A 14676-nucleotide genomic window follows, 5' to 3' on the forward strand; every position below is an offset into this window, starting at 1 on the left:
AATAGATTCTGGATATAAAAATGGTGGTGAATGAGGTTTGGAAAGGGCTATTGTGATGGAAAGTTGAATAAGGCTGAATATTGACACAGACTAGACTGACAAGCCTTCAAGGAATTACAGAATGTCTGAATGAATCTCAAAGGTCATCTTGACCAAGTCATACCTGGATAGAAATCCCCTCTTCACATCCCCAACAAGTGGTCATCTGGTCTCAACTTGAAGACCTCTAGTTATGGGGAATCCAACAAGAGAGGGCTCTCCAGGCAGGCAAAGGAATGCCTGGACTCCTTTAATCCCATCCCAGCCCCTGGTCCTCTCTCTTCCTCAGGAGAGCACATACCTACCTGATATTCTCTATTTTCTCAATGCTGCTCTGTCCTATCCTGTGTTGTTGTTGCTAGGTGGCACAGTACATAGAGTTCTGGGTCTAGAATCAGGAAGACCTGAATTCAAATCCTTAGACACTTAGTAGCTGTGTGATCCTGGGCAAGTCATTTAACCCTGCTTGCCTCGGTTTCCTCATCTGTAAAATGAGCTGGAAATGGTAAACCACTCCAGTGACTTTGCCAAGAAAACACCAAGAGGGGTCATGAAGAGTCAGACATGCCTGAAAATGACTAAACATAACAACACAATGAATTTTAAAACCAAGAATTTAATTTTTTATGGGCAGCTAGGTAGTGCAGTAGAGTGCCAGGCTTGGAGTCAGGAAGACTCAGCTTCCTGAGTTCAAATCTGATCTCAGACACTTCCTAGCTGTGTGACCCGAGGCAAGTGACTTAACCCTGTTTGTCTCAGTTTCTTCATCTGTTAAATGAACTAGAGAAGGAAATGGCAAAACACTCCAGTATCTCTGCCAAGAAAATCCTAAATGGGATCATGAAGAGCTGGACATGACTGAAACGACCCAACAACAACATTCTATCCCCCTCCTCCACTCCAACCTGCTTCACAGTTTGTTATCTTCATATTTTTGTAACTGAGTATTTAATCTCAGCTTCTCATTTGATTGTAAATACCAGATTCTGAAATATTAAATTCATTTTAATCTCTGCAAATTCCACAGTCAAGGGGGGCATAAGGGGGAGGAATAGGTGAAAGATTTGCCATCTCTTCCTGCAGGACCTGGGAAATGACCTATTCTCCCTTGAAGCAAGGAAACAGTTTCTCTGACCTTTGGAGAGGCCTGTCCACCTTTGCATCAAGATAGTATCCTCTCCGTCTTGTCCCTTAGGGTTTTAGGACCCTAAGCACCAGATCTGGTATGTTTTTTTTAATGATTCTCTGAGAGACTGATGAGCGAATAATTTAGAATGTGAAAAAAGAAGGACTAGCAGAATTGACCAGTGAGCTATTGTGTTAGAACTTCCATGTGATGGAGCAGAAGGATCCTCTCCCAGAGCTGAGCCTAGGAGTGAAGCATAGAATCCTAGTCCCTAACACAGTTTCCCTTACTATCTCCAACCATTTATCCCAAAGAAGGACCCTGGCTACCCTTGAATCATCTCTGATCCAGCAGCTTCAAGCCCACTGTCCCCATGGACAAGTGGATCATAAGCTATGCAGAGAGACTGAGGGAATGAGGATGATGCCCTAGAAGTCTTCATGGTTATATCATGAAATCATGCCTGAACCTAGTAGTCAGTGGGAAATATATTAAGGTAATGTTCCCTGGCTAATCCCAATTGTTCCCTGTTTTCCAAAGGTATATATGAGATTTTTTTTTCACCTGAGGGCAATATGGGGGTGGTGGGAGAGTAAGGTGACTGAGAGGCCCAGAATATGATAGCAGGAGGAGGAGGAGACAATCTGTCCCATCCCCCTCTTTCTTCAACCTCTGCTGATCGAAATGACAGCTCCCTTGACCTCTCTTGGGTCTCACCTTTCTCCCAGCCTTCTTATGGGGTGGGACAGGGCGGCTGGAGAAGAAACATGAAGCATAACACGTGTGGAAGATGTTGCCTGGGACAAAGCCCTAGCTACTCCAACTGGACTCAAGTAATAAACATCCATCCATTCAAGATTCCTATTCCTTTCCATTTGCTGAAATTTGCTAATTCTACCCTCTGGGCTGTTTCCTCTCTCCTTTTGAGACTCCTCCATTCTATCATGTTTTTCTCCTTTATCAGTGAGGAGAGGGAAGTTGGGGCAAAGAGCTGATGCTAGGCGGGTACTGTACAAATAATCTGGTATCACTAGTGAAAGGACTGGCCTACCTAGGCTTCCTTTCCTTCTCCCTCTTAAAAGAGTTGTAATTGTTTTTCATCAGCTTTGATGACAGCTTAGGAATTTTAATGCGTTTCCCTGGGGTGGGAGGATTCTGGGCTCTTAGGTTCTCTGCCAGCTGTGCAGGGAGCCTTCAGGCCAAGGGAAGGTTCCATCCTCTGGGGACCACGTGGGTGATTCGTATTTGCTGCCTGGCAGCTTAATTAAGGTTTGTGAGTTACATGCTAATTAGTGGCCCCAAATAATTCCCAGGGTTGGGGGGCACTGAGCGCTCCAGATGTACTCTGAGTCCTATCTGTGGACACAAACCCAGGGCTTGCAAGAAAGCAGGCTCTAGGCAGGGAAGAATATGAATATACTTTCTCCTTGAGTCACCCAGCCCACTGAGCTCAGGGGACAAAGGAAGAGAAAAGGGAAACAATTAGGAGATGGAGAGAGATGAACTGATACAGTTAGGGAGAAAGAGGAGGGAGGGGAGGAGGGATTATTTAAAAGGATTTGTCAGGTGGTTGGAACACTGGGGAAAACTTCAGTTCTCTGTATGAAACTATTGAGTTATGGTCTTTTGTGGGTGGGGGCGGGGAGAAGGGAGAGGAGGTGCAGGGCTGAGTGGGAGGAGCCTTTCGGGTGGTTTATTTAAAGACTAGCCTTCTCTGACTGAGGGGCACTGAGATGCTGGTACTTCCATCAAACCCTCCTCATTAAATCTTAGCAAACGAGGCCTTCACAGTAATCAATATGGTTAAATGATGAATTTGAATTTATTTCCTGGGCCATTCTGCTGCATCTTTCCAGATTTATTGAGACTGGTCCTGCACTAACTCCATTCCCATTGATCCTTTAAAATGCCCCTAATGAGGTTTAACAACCACAAGAAACAGCAAGAGACTCAGAGGAAGAGAGATATCGAGACTGAGAATTCTATAAGAAGCAGTCACACTGCAGCTGAAGAGAACTCGTCTTGTATTAGATATTTCTATTTAAACTCTTCTTTAAAAAAATAGCTATAGGTGCATGTGTGAACATGTGTTTTTTGTACATGTGTGTGTGCTCATGTGTACCTGGTTGTGTTTCTGTGTATACGGTTGTGTCCTCGTATGTGTGTGCTTGGATATTTCTCTGTACAGAAGGACTGTGCAGTTTCACTCCCACTTTTTGTGGGCCAGGGTCAGGGGGTGATGGAGCCCCTAATGTAGAGAATGGGGCTCATCTTCCTTTCCCCTTGTGTGGAGGAGCAGCTGGTTTCTGATTTCTTTGGGCTCATACTTTTGGGCTTATAATTTTCAGAACTGGCTTTGAAGAAATCTAGAATCCAAAGAAAAATAATCAAAAATGTAGAAATGAAACACTTCCATACCTCTTATTATACTATAGAGCGCAATCATCAAAACTATTTGGTAAAATAGAAAAAAAAAGATAGGCGGAACAGATTAGATAAGGGAGAATATAAAATAAGTGAACTCAATAATCTGTTGCCCACAGATCTGAGAACAAGAACTCCTATTTGACAAGAATTATTGGGAAAACTTGAAAGTGGTATGGCAGAAATTATGTTTAGACAAATATCTTATGCTATATACCACAATAAATTCAAAATGGTTATATGAACTGAATATTAAAGTCCATACCATAAAAAGTTAGAAGGGATCCAGATTGGGTACTTTTCACAAATATGGCTAAGGGAAGAATTCTTATCCATTCACCTCTAGGTGATAAGGATAGTTAGAAGGGAGAATTTCAATTACATGAAATAAGGCTTTTGCACCAATCACAGCATCTAGGATACGAAGAGAATTGTTGACTGGGAAAAACTGTATCAAGTATCTTTCATAAGGGTCCAATATCCAGGATAAATAGAGAATTGAAACCAATATATAAGCCCAAAAGCAACTTCCCAATGGATAAGTGGTTACAAGATATAAATGAACAGTTCTCAGAAGATGAATTGCAAACTATTAACAATCATGTGAAAAATTTATCTAAATCACTGTAAAAGAAATGCAAATCAAACAATTTCTGAGTTATCATCTCAAACCCAGAAAATTGTCAATAATGGCCAGACATGAGAATAGTCAAAGTTGAAGTGGTTAGAGAAAGAGAGGCATAGAAAAATCTGCTGGTTTAGCTGTGAATTGGTCCAGTCACTTTGAAAGTAACTCTCAATTATGCTAAGAAAGTTACTAAAAAGTCTATACCTTTTAACTCAGAGATGCTAGTGGTAGGAATGATGGGGGATAAGGGAAGAAGGAAGTTCCTATACATACCAAAATAGTTATAGCTGTGGTTTTGTGGTGGCAAATAATTAGTAACAAAGTAGATGCTCATTGATTGGGGACTGGGTAAACAAATTGTGTTACGTGGTAATAACAGAATTATAAGAAATGATGACTGGTGAATAGACATACTTAAAAGGGAAGACTTATATGAACTGATGAAAAGTGAAGTAAACAGAACTAAGATGACAATCTTCATAATGATTACAACAATGGAGGTAGATATAATGTGGGAATGATAACAATGAACCCATTAAAAATGAAAGGGGTCAAATTATGATAACCAAACATGGCCTCCCAAAAGAGGTAAGAGAATATACCTCCGTCTCTTCATTTCAGAGTTAAGGGACTATGACTGTGGAACACTGCAAGTAATGTTAGACTTATTAGATATGGTTTTTTCCCTCTGTTATAAAAGATGAATCTCCTTGATTCAGGGGGTTATTTAGGGTCATTAACAACTCTACGTATTTTCTAGTCTGCTCTTCTCTGCCCTTTCGGTTCTGGGCTTAGATCATTGTCTACTTTCAGTGCTTAAGATACATGAATTTTACTGGGGTTGCCTGTCTGACTATGTATGATATTATAATCAAAAAGCAGTCTCCCTGGGGCAGCAGGTGGCACAGCGGATCAAGCACCAGCCCTAGAGTCAGGAGTACCTGAGTTCGAATCTGGCCTTAGACACTTCACACTTACTAGCTGTGTGACCCTGGGCAAGTCACTTAACCCCAAATGCCTCACCAAACAAAACAAAACAAAACAAACAAACAAAAAAGCAATCTCCCTTCACTTATTTTCCCGGGGCATCACCCTTATATTGGCTATACTGTCCTCCCTTCTCCATCTTAACTTCTTAGTGAACCACCTCTACATTGTCCTCTTCTCCTAAAGATCTTCTCTCCTTTTCCTTTCACTGGTCTTGCCCTGCCAAGACTCAGTACTCCCACCATTCTCTGCTGCTGTTCCTACTCACATCATGCTGAATGAAGCTGGAGAAAAATCGCACAATAATGTTGACTGTATCCACTATCAACTTAAGTTATATAATCTCAACTGGTTCTTTGCTATAAGGCAATCCTTTTACACCTCCTCTTCCAAACCTTTTTATCCCTACTCAAACTTCCCATGGCTCCTCCTTTCCCCACTTTTTCAACTGAGAACCTCCTTGCCTCATATTTTAAAAAAAATTGGAGGCCATTCACTATGAGTTTCCTCTTCTCCCTTCCTCTTCAACTCACTTCTCCCACATGACTTCTGCCTTTATATCTGCCTTCATTCCGGAATCACATGAATACCAGGAGGATGGATGGGGGAATTCACACTGGGCTATCACTGTAATCTATGCAGGGCAGACACTTATCAGGGCACAGCTGACATTCACTGATACCAATTCAATGATTTTTGTGTGAGAGAGAATTTCAAGGAAAGGTACTGTGCAGCTTGAGCTAAGATTTTGTAAACTTTCTCTACAGGAATGACACAAAGAAACTAGGATTATGTAATTATCTGAATGACCACTGAATGGCCTGGGTTCATATAGGACTCACATTTAATGAAATAATCCCCTTTTTCAATATATATCCCACTGTTCCACAAAAAACCCAAACTTGTCAAAAATACTGTCAAAATGTCCTGTATTTTAAAGGTGTATATTCAGTGTACAATGGAGACCAGAGATCAAGTGATTTTGATATTATATTTGAACAGTGGAAGGAGAGGCATCCAACAAAATGATGACAGAAAATTTGAGATTGCAGTAATGTTCACTACTCACTATAATTCTACATTAGACAATTTTAAAAAATGTAGCTTTGTATTTAGTGATGTGTGACCTTGAGAAAAAGCTACTGAAAATATGAATGTTATTATTGGCAAAAATTAAAACAAAGGACTTTTAAAAAAAAAGTAAAAAACAAAAAGACAAAAACAACCCACAGCACTTTGGATGCAATGAAGAGGATGTTTTCATGAACATTCATATAAAAACTCTATCAAATATACTAATCACTGGTTGCATGGTAACGTAACCTAGACCTAATAATATTGAGCTGCTTTATGGATTTTTTCTGCCTTCCCTTCTGCTATACCATTTTCTGTGCTAATACATATTACCAAAATGACAAAAATACCAAATATGAATGAATACAAGTAATGTAGGAATGTGCTTTTGACAAGGGATCTGAAGGAGACCAAATTTGCTTAGTTTGTTGTTCAGTCATTTTTTTCAGTCATGTCTGACTCTTTGTGATCCTATTTGGGGTTTTCTTGGTAAAAATACTTGAATGGTTTGCCATTTCCTTCTCCAGTTCATTTGACAGAGAAGAAAACTGAGGCAAACACAGTTAAGTGACTTACCCAGGGTCACACACCTAAGAATTGTGAGAGGAATGATTTGAACTCATGAAGATGAGTCTTCCTGACTCTATCTACCATGCCATCTAGCTGACCTTGTTTGTTGTTATAGATAATAAAAAAAATAAGGTATTGATATTAACTAAATATTCATTTATATTTTGGCCTTTAAAACTATCCTAAATCTCATTTAGTGAGATTACTCAAGGATGTGGGTGAGAATCTTGAACACTTTAGAAGATAGAGCATTTTGGAAAATATATTAAGTTCAATTTTGTATTTCTTATATTTATTTTAATTTATATTACAATGTAATGGTAAATCAGTATACTTTGCATGTGCCCATGAATTTTGTAATACATTAAAAAAGTTTTTTTGGTCCTTACAGGTTATATTGTCCAACACTCATTATTTCTTTTTCAAAATTTTTTTTGGCCAATTACATGTAAAAACAATTTCTAACATTCATTCTTTTAAAAAATTGAGTTCTAAATTCTTTCCCTTTCTCTCTCTCCCCTTCCCTCTCCCTGAGACAGGGAGCAAATTGATATGTTATATATGTGCAATTATGCAAAAATTTCTATATTAGTTATGTTGTGAAAGAAAAATGACAAAAAACTCAAAAAGAAAAAGAAATAAGTAAAATAAAAAATAGTATGCTTTAATCTGCATTCATACTCTATCAGTTCTCTCTCTGGAGGTGGATAGCATTTTTCATCATGAGTCCTTTGGAATTGTTTTGGATTATTGTATTGCTGAAAAGAACTGTCATTTACAGTTGATCATCATATAGTATTGCTGTTACTGTTCACAATGTTCTCCTGGTTCTGCTCACTTCACTCTGCTTCAGTTCATGTAAGTCTTTCCAGGTCTTTCTGAAAAGCATCCTCTTGTCATTTCTTATAGCACAATAATATTCCATAGAAATCATATACCAAAATGTGTTCAGCCATTGCCTAATTGATGGGCATACCCTCAATTTCCAGTTCTTTGCCACCACAAAAATAGCTGCTACAAATAATTTTGTATAACTAGGTTATTTTCCTTTTAAAAAATTCTCTTTGGGAACTATGTACCTTCTAGTGTTGTTGTGGAGAAAGTATTTCATCTATAGAAAGGCAAGTTAGACATTTTTTTTAACAGATGATGTGTGAGGCAGGGAGTATCCCAGAGTATCACATAGCCAACTGATGTAGGATTCAAAGTCAAGTCTTGTTACTAAAAATTCAATGCCCTTTCACCTATTCCCAATTGCTTCAAATGAGAGTAGTGGAAGATAAGTCTGGGAAGGCAGATGAGGGCAAATTGTAGCAAATATTGCTACTCACATTCCCCTTAGCCTCCTGGGAAGCTGTCCCATCCTGTCTTAGGCTGGCTAAAGGGAGGGGGTCCTCTTGACCCTAAAGTGTTGAGATACAAAGGTAGGGGATCTTCCAGATCATAAATAATCCCTGTTCAAGCACTCTCCTGTGGCTTAGAGTTTTAGATCTCTCATTTTACTTTGTCTCAGAGTTAAATTTCCTTTCATGCTCTATTCTTTCCAGCCCTAGCCTTGGCTGGACCAGGAAGTGAGGATGATACCAAAATCTTGTGTTGGGTTTTAGAGAAGCAACTCTGAAAGCTGTACCTAGATCTCTTAGACAATTCATTAGGAATGTGTGTTGCAGAGATTGAAATGAAGGTAAACTGAGGCACAAAGTTCTGAGCACGATTAATTTCTTAGCAAAGTGTGAATTTGCCAATAAATAGACTTTCATCTTCCTCATTAATAGCTAAGACCCCAAGGAGAGACTTACAGATACTTTTTTTTTTATAGACAAAGGGAGTAGAATCCATAGTAAGAGGTGGTGTCATAGATGGGCTAAATAATATGATTATCTGGAGATTGGGTATGTGGGGCTAGCAATCACCCCTCCTTCCATTTTGTTGCTGACTGATTGTGTCTACCTGGAAGGTTAGTCAGTGGTACATGGACAACAAACCAGACGTCCTTGTAGGACAGATATAGCAGACCAGACTTCCTGAAAGGATACAACAAATTTCCTTGACGTAAGAATAGACCATCGATTTCACAGAAAAACCTGAACTTCTAAAGTTGCCTCAGAGACAATAAAATGTGACTTAGGCAGTTACAAAAACATCCATGATAATACAGAATGAAATCAATTATGAAGTAGAATCAATTTTTTTTTTTTTTCCAGTGTGAAATGTAGCTCTCTGAAATTTAAAATGCTATGGAGATGCTAAAGGACACATTCTTTTGGAATTACTGCATTAAAAGACCACGATAATAGAACTTTGCAGATAGAAACCCCTAAATCCTTCACTCCACAAAAGGTCCTCAAGTGCTACCCAGGATGCTAGCTAAGGGAGGAGAGAAAATTAGCAGCAAGAGATGGAGGGGCGGTTGCTGGTGGCAGCAACGGTGATAGTGGTGGAGGGAAGATTCTATTTGCTTGCAGCCTAATTTCTCTCTTTCCACCATCCGCCTGAATACCGTGTCATCATGTTTTAATTTACAAGGCAATAATATAGGGTTTGTCATTTCCTACTGTTCTAGAAAGCGTATTTTCCTCCTTAATATATCTCAGCCCTCAAATTCAGGATTAGTAGAAGAAGGAAAGAGCCAGGGATAAATCAATGAGATGCTAATAAGTTGTTCGCTTTTTAACTGCTGATTCTTAAAGATTAGGCTTCTAATGAGCTGAATGAACATCAACAATCAGGCCGGAAACAACTTTTAATTAAATTTACATAGAAACAATGGGCTGCAATTATAATGATTAGCTAGTGTGAATGTTGGTGTGTTTCCTGTTAGCCTGAGTTTGAGGTTGTATTTCAGTCTGTGGGGGTGTGTGCCAGGGCTGGGGTCAGGGAATGTGCACATACATGCATGGGGAGGTGAACAAATTGTGGTTTATGAATGTGATGGAGTGACTACTATTGTGCTGGAAGAAACAGAGGATTTCAAAGACACATGGAAAGAATTAGATGAGGGGACAACTAGGTAGCACAGTGGATAAAGCACTGGTCCTGGATTCAGGAAGATCTGAGTTCAAATCTGACCTCAGACACTTGACACTTACTAGCTGTGTGACCCTGGGCAAGTCACTTAACCCTCATTGCCCCACCAAACAAAAAAAGAAAGAAAGAAAAAAGAAAAGAAAAAGAATTAGATGAACTAATGTGGGCGAGAAACTAGAACCTTATACTATAAATATGATAAAAAGAATAATTTTGAAGACTTTTTTAAACTGATGAAGAATAAAATGAACAGGATCAGGAGAACAATTTGCACAATAATAAAAACACCATATAGGCAAAGAATTGTAAGAAGGCTGATCATCACAATGATCAACCATCCTTGATTCCAGAGGAGTATGCTAGGTGGTGCAGTAGATAATGAACTGGGCCTGGAGTCAGGAAGACTCATCTTTCTGAGTTCGAATCTGACCTCAGATGCCTACTAGCTGTGTGACCCTGGACAAGTCACTTAAGTCAGTTTCCTCATCTGTCAAATGACCTGGAGAAAGAAATGGCAAACCACTCCAGTATCTTTATCAAGAAAACTGCAAGTAGGGTCATGAAGAGTTGGACTTGATTGAACAACAAGTATTCATATAGTGCTTTAAGGTTTACAAATAACTTTATCTGTGAGGTTAACTATCATCCCAATTTTATAGATGGGAAAACTAAGTTTCTGAGGAAGGATTTGAACTCAGGTCTTCCTGTTTCTAAGTCCAGCACGGGATTCACTATGCCACCCAGGGATACACTAGATGGCAATTTTAATGAAAAAATATCTGGGGGTTCTAAGATGAATCAGTAATGTGCTATGATAATGCTTAGTATGCAGTAAGTCCTTAATAAATACTTCATCCATCCATCCATCCATCCATCTATTCATTCTCTGGATACTTTCCATCTATTCATTTAGCTTTAGGCAGCTAAGTGATATAGGGGCCAGAGATCTAGACCCCAAATCAGAAAGACCTACAGGCACTTTAACTGTGTGAACTCAGGCAAGAAACTAAACTTCTCTGGGCCTCAGTTTCTTCATCTACAAAATGTATAACAATGCCAGTAGTATCTATTTCACAGGCTTATTGTGAGACTCAAAAGAGATAATGTACATTAAGAACTCTGTGAACTTTAAAGTACTATACAATGTCAGTTATTATTTTTTTATGGCCACTAAGGAAGGTAATTCAATCTTAGATTGAATAAAGAGGCATAGTGTCCAGAACGCGGGGAATAATAATCTTTCCGTACTGTACCCTAGGTGGATGGCATACAGAATATTATATTCCTTTATAGGAGCTGAATTATAAGAAAGGCATTGACAATAATAATAGCCAACATTTATATAGCACTTTGAGGTTTCCTAACTGATTCCCATATATTATCTTCTTTGATCTTCACAACCACTCTGTGAGGGAAGGGTTCTTTTGCAGATGAAGAAACTGAGGCAGACTGATTGAATGATTTGTTCAGGGTCACACAGCCGATTTGAGGTAGGATTTGAACTCAGGTTTTCTTGACTCAAGGTCCAGAGATCTTATCAACTATACCCCTTAGCTGTCTAAAATAAGTGGATAAGTGGAGAATGTGTATGGGGGTGGGTGGGGGGGGTGTAACCAGAGTGATGAAAGATCTTGGGATCGTGTCATACGAAGTGGGAAGAACTGGGGATATTTGGCTTGGAAAAGACACACTTCTGCCTTCAAGTGTCTCAAGGATTGTCACGTGGAAAAGAAATGAGGTCTGTTCTGTTTGGCTCCAGGGAAGTAGATCTAGGAGCAATGAGTGGAGGAGGCATATTTTTGTTGGGTGTCAGGAAAATCTAAAAATTCGTTCTCCACTTGAGGGATTCAAGGAAAAGGGGAAAGACTACTGGTCAGGCAGGTTGTAGGTACAGGTTGGACTAGATGCTTTCTGACATCCTCTTTCAACTTGGAGATTCTAGGGTCTATAATTTTGTTGCAGAACCCTGAAATTAACTGCCAAGTGGTTCCAGGCTCTTCAATGTGCCAAGAACTCTGCTAAATTCTTCCCATAGCCCTGAATCATTAATCCCCAAAGTCTCCTTGCCTACCCAACCTTTAATCTAAAGTTAAATAGACAGGTTTGAGGTTTTCCTCCTTTACTTCCCTCTTAATCAATTAATTAGTCAATCAACAAAGTAAGGCCATTGACGAGTTAAGTGCTTATGGATGATCGAGGTGTTGGGAAGCCCTATCGTTCAAGAATCTTTGAGAGAAGTTCTATTGAAATCTTCTATCTGACCTTACTTGAAGGCTTTCCATCATGGTAGAACTTGATACATTTTTCCCCCTGTTCTCTTGTATTTCTTTTTTTTTCTATCATAAAAGTATTTTATTATTTTCTAGTTACATGTAGTGATAGTTTTCAACATTTTTTTTGTGGGGCAATGAGGGTGGTGACTTGCCCAGGGTCACACAGCTAGTAAGTGTCAAGTATCTGAGAATTCAGGTCCTCCTGAATTCAGGACCAATGCTTTATCCACTGCACCACCTAGCTGCCCCTCAACATTAAAAAAATTGGGGGGGGGTTGGTTTTGTTTTTTGCAGGGTAATGAGGGTTAAGTGACTTGGCCAGGGCCACACAGCTAGTAAGTGTCAAGTGTCTTAGGCCACATTTGAACTCAAGTCCTCCTGAGTCCAGGGCCAGTGCTTTATCCACTGCGCCACCAAGCTGCCCCCTCAACATTTGTTTTGTTTTTTTGCTTTTGTTTTTTTTTTTTTTTTTTAGTGAGGCAATTGGGATTAAGTGACTTCTTGTCCAGGGTCACACAGCCAGTAAGTGTTAAGTGTCTGAGGCCAGATTTGAACTCAGGTACTCCTGACTCCAGGGCTGGTGCTCTATCCACTGCACCACCCAGCTGCCCCCCTCAACATTTCTTTTTAAGTGAGGCAATTTGGGTTAAGTGACTTGCCCAGGGTCACACAGCTAGTAAGTGTTAAGTGTCTGAGGCCGGATTTGAACTCAGGTCCTCCTGACTCCAGGGCCAGTGCTCTATCCACTGCACCACCTAGCAGCCCCAACATTTGTTTTTAATAACATTTCTAGTTCCAATTTTTTTCCCACCCTCCCCCCTCCCCAAGACAGGAAGAAATCTGACAGAGAACCTGATACATCTTGAACTCCATTGATATAACCTTGGGGAATGCAGGGCAACCTCAAGGCTGTTGTTGGTTGGAGTAGGACTTGGTGGAGGAAATGGGGTGGGGAGGGTGGATATCTGAAGTGTCTTCAGATACCTGAAGAGCCGTCATATACAGGGGGAATAAACATTGTCAGTCTGGCAGTTCTCAATAAACATTTATTAATGGTCTGATGTGTGCCAGGCACTGTGCTAAGTGCTGGGGATATGTCAAGAGGACAGAATGAGAATTATATGAGAGCTATTAGATCGTCCAACCATTGTGTCTTTAGAGCTGTCCAAAAATGGAACAGTATACCCCACGAGGTAATGAGATCCTTATCAACTCATGACTGTCCGGTCTCTGTATAATTTGTAGAAGAGTTTCTCATTTGGGGTACAAAATGACTTGTAATAAATTATGTCTAAAGTCTCTTTCTAAGACTATATGATTCTATTAAATATTTATTGAGCGTCTACTAGGTAGGACACAAAGGAATAGTTCCTGTCCTCAATGATGAGACAACATGGAAATTTACTTATAGTATTCAGCAGCACATGCTTGGGTTGGAGTCTTTGCTTCTGATTCAACATCAACAAATGTTTATTAAGCTCCTATTATGTGCAAGACACTTAGCACAGTGCCTGGCACGTAGTAGGCAATTAGTAGATGTTTATTGAATTGAATTGCTTGGTACTGGGGATATAAAGAAAATTGGAAAAAACCCAATTCCTTCAAGTTGTTTATATTCTTCTGGGGGTGGGGAGAATATAACTTGTATATAGATAAATAAACACAAAATGATTTAAGGATGAAGAAAATAGTAAAAACTGTGAGGAGGAAGAAAGGGAACACTTTATGTAGAACGCAAAATGGGGAATACATACCAGGACAGCCTATATACAAAGGCATGGTGGTAGGAGATGGAATGTCATGTATGAGAAACAGATAGGAAGCTAGTTTGATTATAATGGAGAAAGAGACTAATATAAGTGAGACTGGAAAGGTAGGTGGGAACCAATCTGTAGAGGATTTTAGATTTCAAACAAAGGAGTATTTATTTTATTCTGGAAGATTTTTTAGTAGGGAAGTAACATGACCAGACTTCCACTTCAAGAGTGAATTTTTGGGGGGGTGGGGCAATGGGGGTTAAGTGACTTGCCCAGGGTCACACAGTTCATAAGTGTCAAGTGTCTGAAACTGGATTTGAACTCAGGTCCTCCTGAATCCAGGGCCAGTGCTCTATCCACTGTGCCACCTAGCTGCCTCCATAGACCTCCACTTTAGATAGTCATTTTGACAGCTGAGTGGAGGATAGATCGAAGATAGAAGGAACTGGAAACAAGAGGAGTTAATAAGTATATTGAAATAGTGGTGAAGAATGATGAGGGTGAATGAACTAGTGTTAAGGCTGTATAAGTGGAGAGGAAAGGATAGATGGAAGAGATGTGGACATAAAATTAACAACAATTAGGAACTCATTGTTTGTGGTGGATGAGAGGAAGGGGAGAGTCAAGAATAATCCCAAAGTTGTGAACCTAAGTGACTAGAATGATGATGGCAGCTTTAACAGAAAGAGGGAAGTTTGGATGACGGGTAGAGACTTGGTGGGGGGATGTTAGGGTGAGATGAGAAGAGTATAAGAAATTCAGTTTTGGGAA

The sequence above is a fragment of the Dromiciops gliroides genome, chromosome 4, assembly GCF_019393635.1.
Source record: "Dromiciops gliroides isolate mDroGli1 chromosome 4, mDroGli1.pri, whole genome shotgun sequence".
NCBI lineage: Eukaryota > Metazoa > Chordata > Mammalia > Microbiotheria > Microbiotheriidae > Dromiciops > Dromiciops gliroides.